General features: G+C 45.9%; 1 pseudogene; it reads left to right on the top strand.

The window, feature by feature from the left end:
* Positions 1–14475, top strand: part of LOC149186789 (glutamate synthase 1 [NADH], chloroplastic-like) — a 57704-nt pseudogene that overhangs the window by 11426 nt on the left and 31803 nt on the right.

Below are 14475 nucleotides of genomic sequence, written 5' to 3' on the forward strand. Positions count from 1 at the left end.
CGTCTTTCACCTCTTATGCTCAACCTTCTGGTAACTCAGGTCAATCTTCTGTTCAACAAGCCCAACCTGGTATCCAACAAGGTTATCCTACTGGACAAATTGGTCAATCGTATGTTCAACCAAACCAACCTAATGTCCAGTATGGTCCAATATCTGGACAAGCTGCTCAACCACATGGTCAGCCCATCGTCTAGTATAGTCAACCTTCTGGGCAAGTCGGCCAGCCTCAAATCCAATTAGGCCAACCAACTGCCCAGTCCACTCGGCCATCTGGTCCGTTAAGACAACCCTCAGTTGTGCAACAACAACTCCACCCCCAGCAAGTACAACCTTCTGGGCAGGTGGGCCAACCTCAATATCAACAAGGTCATCCTTTCGGCCAGATAGCCCAACCTACAGGACATCCTTCTGGCGCTGCTCAACCTGGTTTTTTGCCCCAGGCTGTACCCCAGGCCCCATCCGGTCTTCAAATGCAAGTTGGAATTCAATCCCAACCAGTCTATCAAACTCAACCTATTTCTCAAACTCAGTTTGGAGTCCAGCCACCGTATGGTTACCAACAACCTCAAGGGCAACCTTCGTTTGCCCCATATCAAAATTATCAACAACTGCAGGCGAATCCTTATCAGAATTATCTGCAACCGTATGGTGCTCCTGCAGGATAGTTTGGTAATCCATGGAACGCTGGGGGGCAGAACCAAAATCCCTACGGACAAAACCCTATGGGGCCAAATCCGTCCGGACCAAGCCCATGGGGGCAACCGCCAGTTGGTTGGAACCCTGGTGCTCCATCCTACCAGCAGCCCCAGATGTCCTTCAATCCTCAGTTACCTTTCTTAGCGACTTTAGAATTACCGGATGTGTCCAAACTGACCAATGATCCTATTCTCCATAATCCGTATTGGCCTCCGGTTCCAACGAAAATTCCCAGTGACTGTCCAAAATTCGATGGTAAAGCTAATGAAGATCCTCAAGCTCATGTTATGACCTATCACTTGTGTGTTCATCCAATTCGTGGCTTGATGATTCGATTCGGCTTCGCCTGTTTCAAAGGACTCTCACTGGCTCTGTAGCTAAGTGGTATATTGAGCTCACTCGCGGATCCTTTCAGGATTTCAACTCGTTGGCTATGGCATTCCTCACTCATTTTCAGTTGCCCATTCGATATGAAACGGGTACACACCTCCTGACATCCTTAAGACAGACAACGGCTACGCATATCTCTGATCATATCCATGAATGGAGACGGCGTAGATGTATGATCAAATTTTGGATTCCTGACCAACTTCTTACCGATTGGTTTACGACTTCGTTCGTTCCTCCAATAGCTCGGGACATTGCCATGGGGGCGTGTGTCACTGAAGAGCAAGCTATCGCGCGCGCTCAGTACCTTGACTTGGTTTATTCTTAGTCTGGTACATTGTATGATTATCTACCTGATGCCGCGAGACCAGGAACATCCAAAGCCCCACCAACACCAACTGTTGACGGTATTATTGGTTCTGTTAATTCGTCCTCGAAGAAAAATTCTGCGAACCCTGGGAAGCAAAAATCAAATGCTTCGAATGAACACACTTCTCAGGTAACACCCACTTCGAATATTACTTCCGAGGTCAATGCCGTCCAGTCCACCACGGCAGACAAAGCCTCGAAAGGAAAGAAGAAAGGAAAAGGGAAGAATAAGCCAGATCAAACCAAACAGGACTCCCCTAAACCTGCACCCGAGGAAGGTGCCAAGCGCAAACCCAAGTATCCTTGTTTTATCTGTGATGAAGATCACTATACCAAAGACTGCCCTAGGCGGTCCGAAGTTAGTCGTTTGTTGAAAGGCGCTTCCGAGACTCCTGCGGTGCTCAAAGAACCCTTTCCCTCGCAACAAACTCAAATGGTGGCTGACCCCTCTCAACCTCCCTCTTCCTTCGGTTCTCAAGTATTTATGGCTGGAACGATACCTGTCCACATCAGTACTCGAACAAAAGATTATCCGTCATCTGTCGGGAAAGAGCCTGAGGTCCCCTCTAGTGCTCCTCCGTTCAGTTCAGGCCCGCTCCACATCGAGAGACCTAGTACTGAGACGCCTATTCGACCCCCTCCAAAAGGAGTACTCCGGAAATCTTCTTACAACCCAAATTCTCGTGCTGCACAACACTACAATATCGTTGAGGACTTAGCTCAGACTCCATCGGCTATGTCCGCTTTAGAAGTTCTCCAGAGCTGCCCTTCTTAGAGGAAGTCCTTGCTATCCGCTATCGGTGGCATAGACCCGGCTGACTCGGATTTGATTACTTTTGACTTATAACGCCATACGCAGAGACTGCCTCCCCAAATCGCATTCCTCATACAGGTTATTATTAATTCCAAAACGATTCATCGTACAGTCATTGATGAAGGTGCTTCAACTTGCATCATGTCTGTTGCCTGTTGGAAAGCTATTGGATCTCCGACGCTGAGCCAGTCTCCCACAACCTTGGAAGCTTTTGATGGAAGAGCATCCCGTCCTTATGGTATACTCCAACGTTTGCCCATCTCTTTGGAAGGGAAGACGGTCAAAATGGAAGTTGAAGTTGTTGATGCTAGTCTTACCTACAACCTCCTTCTCGGACATAGCTGGATATACGCGATGCAAGCTGTAGCTTAATCTTTGTTTCATATCATCCGTTTCCCTCATCAAGGGAAGATTGTTACCGTAGACCAGCTGTCATTCTTCGCTTCCTCTTCTGAAGGCAACATCCCTTTTGTGGAGCATACCTCCAAATCATCTGAGAGTCTGGGAGCTGGGCTTTTCAAAGATCCCGCCCTCATGGGTGTTTTTCCGCTCCCACCTCCTAATGTCACTTCCGTCAATATGATTACTACTTGTTCTGATCCGTGGATCCTCCCTCCCACTGACCAAGTAGATTCTTGGGGCGACCAGAAGCCGTTGAGTCCTGCCGAGCTCAACTATGTCGAAATCATTGTTTCATCGGCTCCCTCTTATGAACTTGCTCCTTCGAGTAAGATTCTCCACTCGTTCGCTCCATCCTCATGGCTTGTAGATGAGACTTCTTCGGACCCTTTAAAAGAAACATTCCCTTCCGACGAAACCATTATTGAGACTATGTCTCCCGAGGAACCTCCTTGCCATGATTCTCACCATCGTTCCTCATTTCTCCCTGCCCATCAGGATATGCTTACTTGTCTCGAGCGGTTTGCTCCTTGTCTCCCATTTCAAATCCTTCAAACACCTATCCAAGTTTATCAAGTGTCCTCTGAAGGAAATATGGCAAACATTACGCAAACCCAGCCCATCGACATCTCTGTGAAACCAAGGATTGTCGAACATCTTCACATTGGAGTCACTTGTACTCCGGAGGAGATTCGACTTTATACCAATCTTTTTCGCGAATTTCGTGACGTCTTTGCATGGTCCTACGAAGAAATGCCCGACATTGATCCTAGCATAGTGGTGCATGAGATAATCACATACCCGGGTGCTAAGCCTGTTCGTCAACGTTTACGCCCTGTACACCCCCGAAAGGCTGCAGCTATTAAGGCGGAAGTAGAGAAGCTTCTTAAAGCCGGTTTTATTTATCCTATCCCACTCACAGATTGGGTCTCCAATATCGTACCTGTGAATAAAAAACAGGGTACCATCCGTGTTTGTGTCGATTATCGTGATATTAATCGAGCCTGTCCTAAAGATAATTTCCCCACACCATTCATTGATCAAATTATTGACGAGTGTGCCGGAAGCGAAATGTACTCTTTTATGGACGGTTTTTCTGGATATAACCAGATCAATATTGCTCCCGCTGATCAACACAAGACCGCTTTTATCTGTCCATGGGGCACTTTTGCCTATAAGAAGCTCCCTTTCGGTCTCAAAAATGTCGGTGCTACCTTCCAACATGCAATGTCCTATGCTTTTCATGACATTCGACACATTGTATAACCATACCTGGATGATCTCCCTGCTCATTCAGCCAAATGTCAGGACCACCCTACTCACCTTCGCGATATCTTTCTTCGCTGTCGACACTACCGAATCAGACTCAATCCTCACAAATGTGTCTTCTGCGTTGAATCCGGCCGACTTCTCGGGTTTGTCATCTCCCGAGAGGGCATCCGTTTGGATCCCCTTAAAGTCGAGGCTATAGTAAATCTTCCTCCCCCTGCTTCTTTACAGCAATTGCAAAGCTTGCAGGGTAAAGCAAATTTTCTAAGACGATTCGTTCCAAACTATGCCGAGGTGGCTAAAGGTTTCACACAGTTGCTAAAGCGAGATGTCCCTTTTCATTGGGATACCATCGCTCAGGAATCTTTTGAGCGTCTCAAGGGTCTCCTTGTTTCTGCTCCATTGCTCCGTCCTCCGAACTATCATCGCGACTACACTCTGTATTTGGCTGCCGCCGACACCACTATCGGCATGGTTCTCGTTCAAACTGATGATGATGACACTGAGCATGTTGTATATTATCTCAGCCGCAATCTTTTAGACACGGAAACTCGATATGCTTATGTCGAGAAGTTGGCTTTGGCCGTCGTTTGTGCTGTCCAACGCTTCCGTCACTATATTCTACTGCGCACTACCACCGTGGTTTCTGATTGCAACCCCATGACATATATTTTGTCACGCCAGTTGCTGGGGGGCAAGTACTCAAAGTGGATTGTCATCCTCCAAGAGTTCGACTTGGAATTTACCACTGCCAAGTCCAAGAAATCCCTTGTATGCGCTGAGTTACTTTGCTCTTTTCCATCTTCCCCGCCCTCTCATTCAGAGGATCATATTCCGGATGAGACTTTATTCCTCATTAGCACCCTCGATCCCTGGTACGGGGATATCATTATATATCTACAAACGTCCTCCTTTCGCCCCGGGGTGTCCAAAGACGCTCGGCGAAGGATTCGTCATCAGTCTCAACCATACCGTATCATTGGGGACACACTTTATCACCTCGGCGCTGACTCTGTTCTCCGCCGATGTCTAACTCTCGAGGAGGCTTAGCGTGTTTTGAATGAATGCCACTCTGGTGCCTGTGGTGGTCACATGTCTGGATATGCTACTGCCCAAAAAATCCTCCGTGCTGGCTACTTTTGGCCCTCTATCTTTAAAGATTGCATTCTTGTCGTCCGCTCTTGTCATGAGTGCCAGATATACCAGCGGAATATGCGAGCGCCTCCCGCTCCATTGCACCCTGTTGTCACCGTCGACCCTTTTGTAAAATGGGGTATTGATTATACGACCTGTAAACCTCGCTCGGCTGGGGGGCATGGGTTTATTATCATTGCCGTCGATTACTTTACTAAATGGGCCGAGGCGATGCCTACATTAACTGAAGACGGTCACACAGCGGCGCAATTTTTATTCAACCATGTTATCTCGCGATTCGGCGTCCCTCAAGCCATCGTCACTGATCACGGGAAGCATTTCCGTAATCATATGATGACGGAACTAACAACCCAGCTAGGCTTACAACACAATAGTTCGACTCCATACTACCCTCAGTCCAATGGCCAAGTTGAAGCTATCAATAAGATTTTGGTTACAATGCTTCAGCGTACCGTTGGCATGCATAAGTCTAACTGGCATTTGATGTTGTTCCCTGCCTTGTGGGCCTACCGAACCTTCGTGAAGGATGCCACTGGTTTCACTCCATTTCAACTAGTTTATGGACTAGAGGCTACCCTTCCAATCGAGTGCGAAATCCCTTCATTAAAATTGGCTGTCGAGCTACTTCCCAACACTACTCCATTAGAAGAACGCCTTCTTTACCTGGAACGGCTAGATGAGACCCGTCGCCTAGCCTCTTTGGCCATCGAAACACAAAAGAAGCGAGTCAAGACTCACTTCGATCAGATTGTCCATCCACGTTCTTTTGTTGAGGGAGATTTAGTCCTGCTATACGATCAGGCAAACGATAAGCTGGGAGCAGGAAAACTCGAGCCTATGTGGCTAGGCCCTTACATTGTCAAGAAAGTTTTGCAAAAAGGGGCCTACGAGCTAATTGATTATGAAGGGAACCCTCTCGGGAAGCCCCGAAACGGGCTGTACTTGAAAAAGTACTATGCATGATGCTTGTACACTTTATTTTGTACATACATGTACTTTAGCAGGTGTGTTGTGTGTATGTGTGTCAGTTTTAAAGGCGTGACTGCCGCTTATTGTGTCTTTCGCTTCTTGTGCAGATGTCTGATGCACCTTATGTTGGTTTCGCTGATGGTGCCTGTCGCAGTACTCGCAACTTGTCCTCTGCGGCGTGGGTGATCTATGATCCTCATGGCGAGTTGATAGATTTTCAAGGTGTGTGCTTGGGTTGTACCACTAACAATGTCGCCGAATATTGTGCTGTAATTGAGCTACTTGCTGAAGCAATTAATCTCGGCATTCGTGCATTGGTAGTGAACCTAGACTCTCAACTTGTCGTCCACCAGCTCAACGGGTGATATTCCGTCAGAGACCATCGCATTCTAAGGTTGTATTTACGTGTGAGATTGTTAGAAAGGAACTTTGATTTTATCACATATCAGCATATTCCACGACGATTAAACACATTATCTGATGCATTGGCTAATCATGTATTAGATAGACATTTGCGTAATTTATAATCAAAACATTATACAAGCAAGCACATAAAAGCACAATAATAAACCATAGGCATATGTATATATATATGTGTGTCATAATGTTTGCACTGCGTGCGTTACATAGTCCAAAAAATAATACATGTTCATCCTGATACATCCTCGGACGACATGTCCCTCAAAAATATGCATGAAAGAAACCTAGAAGTCTAGTCATGGTGGTGCTCATGATAGCACGTCACCGCTCGCACCAATCGTCTCAACAAATGATGGATACGAGTCGGCACTCCCACTGTGTGCCTCTGGTATGCAAAGGGCACGTCCGCCAGTCTAGCGTAACTCGGAATCCCTTGGGTGAGTCCCTCGAGATTCTGCACCAGCTCCTCCCCCACGGCACCCCTTGCCTGAGGGTCGGCTGCGGGTTGGCCCCTCTGCGCTATAGGAGACAAGCCGGCTGGTCACTCTGGGCCTACATCTGCATGTACATATGACTGTTATCAGAACATGCATGTATTAACAAAAAAAAAATGAAAATACATAAAACATCAAAAAATGAAGAAATCATACCCAGCTCCTCGTCCCATTCCTCTTCCTCTGGCAGTGGGAGGTCTGGATCCCCCATGAAATTAGTCCCCGCATATGGCCAATCCTCCACTACGATCAGCTGACGACGAAGCCATATAAAGAACTCGGGCCGCCAAGACATCTGCTGGCCCCCTCCTCCTCTGGGCATCAATGCTGCCCAGCGTGTCATCCTAGGCTCTCGTGGCAATGGATCAGCCACTACAGCTCCCTGCATCTGAAAGAGGGGTAATCGTTCCAAGAAGAACGACACCACAATTGAGCCATACCCGAACTGTTTCACTTCTCCGCGCTTACACTTTGTAAGCTGCCTTTTGATGTTGGTAGTCACCGCTATAGCCCAGTCAAAGATGGTGGGGCTGAGGCATTCTGTCGCTAGTAACAGATGATTCTTGCTCGCCTCATGGGGCGCCTGTACCCCAGCTGCATGCGTGATGGTGAACAATATCACCTTAAGAACCAAATCCTGGATGGTGGCGATATCCACCTTGGCACTGTTTCTCCCAAATTGTGCCTCTGGACACACTCGGGCCTTCACTTCACCTATCTTCTCTCCGGAAGGTCTGCTTCCGGTCAAAATAGGGCTCGCCCCTCTCCATGATAGCCCAGTAATGAAATACACATCAGACACGTCCAGCTCTAAGGTTTGGTCCCGTAAGCGAAATACTTGGTCATCAACATCCCAAGCATCCACTATGAACTGCAATAACTCAGGCTGAGCTCGCAGATAAGATGTGAGGAAGAACTTCTTGAGACCACAGTCCCTCAAAGCGTTCATACATCCCTCATCCTCGATGGCCAAGGCATCTACAGCATCATGTTCCCGTTCTTTCCATTCCACCACCATTTTTGCTTGTTTCCTGCACCCACAAGGATGAATAAGTCATTATTGGAACACTGGTAAGCTTACAAACCGGACAAATTTAAAAAATAATGATGAAATTCAAGGTAAAAATTAGGTCGCGCGGTTGGCGCGGCACCTTTGGGTAAATCACCCCATTGGCGCGGACCCGTGTCGGAAACCCGCGCCAATGGGGCGCGACCCTAAATTTCAAATTCCTCCTTACAGAGGCTCAATTAGGGGACAAAATTCATAAAAAAAGGAATGGAAATAAAGCCAAAGGAAGCGCCTCTTACCTGGAACTGACGAAATCTCGAATGGTTGCACGGATTGGCTGTAATCACCGCGTGAAGTTCGCCCCCCAAACAGACCACTACTACTATTCAAGAGGTAAAAAGTAAAAAGTAATTCTATTTTTTACACTTTCACCATATTTATAGACATTTTGACTCATTTTTAGGTTTAAAAAGTTATTTTTTGAATATTTTAATATATTTGTGGTCGAAAATGGATTTTACGATTGCTTCTTGTGTAGTGACAGGTTTTTTACGCAACTTTGATGGTGAAACGAGTTGTATTTTATACTTTTTCGGACTCACTATGGAGTCATCTTTCAGCTCTTTTCTGACTCGCTAAACATGAAAAGATCGCCGAGTTATCCCTCTTGACTCGTTAAACGTAAGTAAGAGGCAATCATCTTTAAACTCTTTTCCGACTGTGTAAAAACGAAAAGATCGTCGGACCTTTGTCGTTTCAGGTTCGTTAACGGTTTTGAAACGACGTGGTTTCGATCGTTTTTTTTACTTTTTCAGGTCGAAATCACTACTTATGAAAAGTACTCCTCAATCGTAATGGTCGGGCGGTTATTTTGAGCATTGTTTTATACTTTTTCGGGCTCGAAAGACACAACTTGACGAAAAAGGACACCTTTGGAGTTTTCTTTTCCGCAGTCTTTTCAAACTCTCTAAACATGAAAAGATGCCGAGTTTTTCCTTTGTCAGACTCGTTAAAACTTAATGACATCGTAGTCCGTCAAGATGACGTTACAAGCATATGCTATCCCCATCAAGCTTGTAAATAAAAATAATTGGGATACTCGCCAGAAACGGTAGGGGAAAATGGAACCATAATTATTGTCGTGTCGGCAGTATGTCGCTCTTGAACATGGCACTTGTTTGCTTTCGTGTCTGGGTGGGGATATCTCATCTCATTTTTCACTTGCCTCCGTGGATTTGGGTGATCCTGTTTGACCTCTCATCTGCTCATTGCCTCGTCAACATGACCTCTGATCCATTGATGTCAAATACTGCCAATTCCACTGTCGTGCTGCCGATATGTTCAAGAGAAGTTGACCTCTGCAGAGTAACAACCTCTTTCTGATAGCTCACACAATTTTGATGCACCGCAATATTTTTTCTCTGTCTCGTGTCGATGATGTGGGAAACACTATGGCCCACCTTCGATCAAGATCACTTCCTGTCGACTTCAACTCCTTATCCAGGAAGCTGATCTAGAGACTCCCTTCCGGTGCCTTGGAGCCTGCATGCCTCAATGGCAGGTTCTTCGTGGTCGACATGAGGTTTTCATCATTGGCCTCCGATCGAATGATTCTACGGGTGTTCGACGCCAGCTCACTAATTCGCACGCCGTAGATTGTACCTATAGTACCTTGAGGGCCATTGTCATTATTGGTGGTACCTCTCACGTCTGTTAACAGCTTTCATTATTGACTGGTAATCAGACGACGTTCATGCATGTTCGACTTCAGCTCATGTATTCGCATGCTTGAACTTGTACTTTTGTTCGGGTCGAGATGGAGCGCAAGACCCTGGATTTTGTCTGTTGGAATCCAGGCTGTGATTTTGTGGATTTTTGTTACATGACTCATTCACTGGATGGCTGCGACCATACCTGAGTCTATTCATCGATCCTAACCAGATGGCTGCGCCCATACCATGGATCTAGATTATTATGTACTCTGTTATGGATGGTTGCGACCATACCACATATATCATGTACTTGAGCTATCAGTTGTATCTCTCTATACAGATTCTCCGGCAGCAGCTGCATGTGTTCTTGTAAAGCATTTCACCCCTCTCTCTCTCTCGGGCCTCATGCTTTAGGGGGCATCTGTTACACAGTAATTTGTCACCATTGGTCACCGTCTCTGTTACCCCTTTCCCGCACTTTGGAGGACTCATTCCGGGACCTGTGAGCAGTGACATAACTTAAAAACACTTGCATTATGTTCCCCTAAGTATGGACTTCATGTGCCTTGAAGACATCTCCTACAAAATATTCCTGAAAAGTGCCCTTTTTCCATTAGCGCGGGTCCACAATGTACTACCCGCGCCAATGAAGGAAATCCTCAAAAGAGGGTGCGCCAGTTGGCACTCTGTCTTAGAGTTACACCCGCGCCAACCGAGTTTGGAAAAGATTTTTAACAAACGCGCGCCCGGATGTTTTTTCCCTTCAAATCATGAAGTTTTTGAGGATAATGCTAATCTCTTGGATGTCGAGATTCATCATCTATCCCTTACATCTATCCACAATGGCTTTTTGGGGATAATGCCAATCCATAATGGGTGTCTTGATTCATTGTATCTTCTTCCCCTCCTCCATCTATAAAAGCCTGTCCTCATCTTCTGACAAGCTAGTGATAGTGCTAGTTTTTGAGTGATAGTAAGAGTTTTGGAGCATAGGGAGATTATACTATCAGAAGTCTGAGCTTTGCATTCATAATCAAAGAGAGAGAAAGGCTTGTTGCAAGACATATGTAGTTGTTCGCCTAGCCAGAGGAGGGATTCAACGTCAGAACCTTGGTTGTACTTTTCTCTGTTGATTACCATTAATAAACGACTATCATTATGGTTCCGATCTTATTGTTCATTATGATAATGTTTGATCTATATCTTTTCTGACCGATATATTGTTGTATTTAGTGGATTTTATGCTTGTATTCGCTTCGTTCTTTGCATGTGCAGGTATCCATTCACGGAGATCGTGAGGATCGTGACCTGCTGGAGCAAGGGAATGGGAGTATCAACTCTTCCACAACACTAGCGTTGGACTTTAGGTTGGTTCTCATAATCCACTTTCAATTTGCAACTAGGAACTTGCATGGTAGCGTTGATTGATTGTTTCTAGACCCATTTTGGGCTAGTGGGATCGCCTCTATCCGCAGAGGGGATTTACCTCTCCAACAAGAAGTTTCCCTCTAAGTGTCGTTTTTTCTTAGATCTGTGGCATGCACATCATGAGACCAAACTTATTTATTCGACGCATTAGAGCTCATTCATGCACATTGATCTTGGAGCTCTGACATCCCACAACACATCCATGACTCTTCGACACATCGGACTCAGCAATTCGCAGGTAAGTGCCTCAACTTGTCTTTTTCAACATTTATGTCGTTTTTTGTGTATTCGCTTGTGTGAGTGTTGTTTGCTTGATTTATTTGAACGCTTGTTGTTGTTTACATGTATTCTAGCTTGTCCCAGCTTTGTTTCAATTTTGGTTGCTATCTCACTATTGTCGCATGCATGAAAGTGTTTTGCATGGACGTTCACCCAACCAACGAACTGCCTCACCCACATGCATGTTGATCTGTCTCCTGAATCTTTCATTCATGTTTTTCATGCACCGTCAATCACTTATGCTATCAATTAGTGTCGCCATGCATTTTACTATTTTAGTTGCTTTCAGTTTCTCATCGGCGAGTCCGACCAACCTTGTCTCGGGCTCTGCCTTCACTAAAGCTGCATTGTGCAATCTGGGGAAGGAAGGCTCACCTTCCTCCCCAGAAATGCACATTCTTGCCCAGCATTGGCCTCTAGGACTTTTTTGCACATTTATGGAGCAAAACGACTCCTTGGCCCAAGAAATTGCACAAATCTGTCCCTGGGCCAACAATCCTTCCCAGCTGGAATTGTGCAATGCGCAATCCCAACTGCCTAACTGGATTGCGCATTTCACTGATCCAACAGCCAGTGCTACCTCCCAGACAGCCTAGACTACCTTTTGTGTAGTTCTGGCAACCAATCACTCGGCCTCCCAGTAAAATTTGCGTAATCTTGCTCATCAGTTCCCCAGGTATGTGCTGTGTCCTTCCCTAGATTTGCTTTTTTTCACTGACATATTTCTTGCCATGCATGCTACTTGTTTTGATATTTTTCAGGCGTTCATCTATCTCAATGGCTTCTAAGAGAACAGGATCTCAGGAGACTGATGGTATTGCAACTGGAGAAGCAGTTGAGCAGGTGTCCTTTGGTTTGTCGATCTACGAAGATACGAAGTTGTATCTTGAGAAGGACATCAAACTTAAGTGGCAAGAGGTGAATGAAGCATTCACAAGCACTTTTGGGGAAGACCTCGAAGACGGTCAGGTGTACGTGAATATTCATAAGTTCGGCTTGTACCAGATTGCATGCAGATACCCCAAGTTCCCATGTGCGGACATGATTCACTAGATTATCTCTCACGGTGACCTCGAGATGATGACCTTGAGTAGTGTGAGTGGGACGAAGCTTGCAACCTTCTGGGCATGAGATTACGACGAGATGTATCAGATGTCCGAGCCCATGATTTTCATGACCCCTCCATTCAACCTGCCCAATAACAGAGCTCACTCCAGAGACATTATGAAGGATTGGGTAAAGGAGCCAGCTCACTTCGTGATGACACCCAACCAGATCTACAAGACAAAGATATTGAGGAAGGCATACCAATACTTGGTCATATTAGCATGTCAAATGGGTGGCCAAGCAAGCACTGAAAACTTTCCTCAGTGTTGGGTTTTCGTATTGGACCAATTGGCTAGAGAAGGAAGACCATGCAACTGGTCCGGCATACTGGCTCACTAGCTGAAAGAACAAGTCATGAAGGCTCGACAATCACCCGAGGGTATGCATGCAGAGATTTATATGTCCACCTACATTCTAGATGCAGTTTGTGCCCAACATGAGTTCCTGAGCTTGGAGTGGGCATGGTAACCGATGAAGACTGTTGTGAACAAATATTTCAAGCTATTGTCTGAATGTAGCTTCAGAGGAGTGATCATACGGTTGTCTGACCATTTTGTCACCCCAATGTATAGGTTGATATTCGAACAGGATCCACCCTGCATGTCAGAGGAAGCGATGAAGGCATTGCTAGGCATTGCAGATTGGTATGCCTCACCATCTAGAACGTTCATCCAAGTGTTTAGTGCAGATAAGTCTTTGCATGTTCTACCAAAGTTCACCTTGGACATGCTTGTCATGCAGGAAGTAGCGTACCACATCTCGACAGGATTGGCAGCTAGACTGCAGCAGAAGAAGAAGGCACCTTGGCCCGCTCTTCCGTTGCATATTAGGTTATATGAGATCTAGAGTATCAATCAAGTGGATGTCGAAGTTGAACAAATGAGGAAGTATCCTTTTGACCTCCGAAGCTTCAACCCGTATGACCCACATTTCATTGTGAAGGATCACTGTGCGAGAGTTCAGTTCGACTAGATCCATGGGGCATTTCATTGGGCCGAGGACTCATGGAGGTACTGATACAATTACTCCAGACCCAATGAATAGGTCGGCTTCATTGTAGAGTGGTTAGCAAAGCAGCATGAAGCAACATCACAGAGAGCACCAACAGTAGCAACAAGAGCAACAACAACAGAGGCAGCAAAGCCAAGAAAACGTGTGTGCGACAAAGGGAAGAGGAAGATTGTCGACCTCATGGAGGAGGAGAAAAGCTGGAAGTTTCAAGCGGATCCACTTGTAGAATAAGAAGCTATGGCTATTTAGGCAAAGAGGCAGCAACATGACAAGTGAATCGTGCAAAGGCAGAGGGATAAGAAGAGAATGGAAGAAGCAGAGAAGGAGTTGCATGAGCTGAGGGAGCAAATCTAGAAAGAATAAGAGCTACACCAATAGGAGAAGGAAGTGCATCAGCAACACATTCAGCAGGGGGCACATCACATGTAGACAAATGAAGCAGCGCCTGTATAAGTAGTTGATTCATCTGAATAGTTGGCATCAGGCGAACAGGGTGAACCATCACAGGGGCAAGACTTTTCTCATGAGATAGAACAGGTGCTTGAACAGTTGGATACAAACATGGAGCAACAAGAGTTGGAACAGGACACCGACCTCATGCCTCACCACAGAGGTCGGCTCACCTGCTTCATTGCATCCCGATGATGAGCAAGTCTCGAATGACCAAGGAGGCATTGAGATCCTTGGTGGTCAAACAAAAGCAGAGATGCACAACATATCCTTTAACGAATCTCATTATAGAGTTGTGCAGTCTCAGAGAGTACCGACACTGGAGGACCAAACATCCCCTGCACAAGTTGAAGAACAAGTGATCATGACTGATGCGGACAAGCATCTAGCTACTTTGGCCGATGCAACTAGAGTGTATGCCGAATCCACTATCTTAAGTGTTCGTTTCCTCATAGCTGAGAATGAGAGAATGGAGAAGGAACTACAGGTGGCTAAGCAAGGAGGAGA

The sequence above is a fragment of the Pinus tabuliformis genome, chromosome 3_1 (assembly GCF_031772625.1).
Source record: "Pinus tabuliformis cultivar Carrire ecotype Pingquan chromosome 3_1, CPIR1, whole genome shotgun sequence".
NCBI classification, from domain to species: Eukaryota; Viridiplantae; Streptophyta; class Pinopsida; order Pinales; family Pinaceae; genus Pinus; species Pinus tabuliformis.